Genomic DNA, 480 nt, shown 5'->3' with positions numbered 1-480 from the left:
TTAAACCTTAAAAAAAAAACTCATAAGAGCAGAGAGTAGAATGGTGGTTACCAGGAGGTTGGGGAGGGGGTGGGTGGGATGTTGGTCAAAGGATACAAAATTTCAATAAGACAGGAGGAGTAAGCTAAAAAGATATGTTGTACAACATGGTGACAATTAACTATTGTCTACTAAGTATTAACTATCGTTAATAACATATTCTGTATTTGAAAATTGTTAAGAGAATAGATTTTAAATTTTCTCACTACAAAATAGTAAGTATGTGAGATCATGCACATGTTGATTGGCTTGATTTAGCCTTTCCACAATGTATATATATTTCAAAATATCATGTTGTACATCATAAATATATACCATCTTTATTTACCAATTTAAATTGATGAATGAATAAAACTAAAATCTGGAATGGCTACTCGACCCATATAAAATTAAAGATTTTCTATAATTTTCCTTTTGCTCAAAAGCCCTTGCCAGGAACAG

The sequence above is a fragment of the Colobus angolensis genome, unplaced genomic scaffold (genome assembly GCF_000951035.1).
Source record: "Colobus angolensis palliatus isolate OR3802 unplaced genomic scaffold, Cang.pa_1.0 Scaffold186, whole genome shotgun sequence".
In the NCBI taxonomy this organism is placed as follows: Eukaryota; Metazoa; Chordata; class Mammalia; order Primates; family Cercopithecidae; genus Colobus; species Colobus angolensis.
This window is presented reverse-complemented; position numbering follows the sequence as displayed.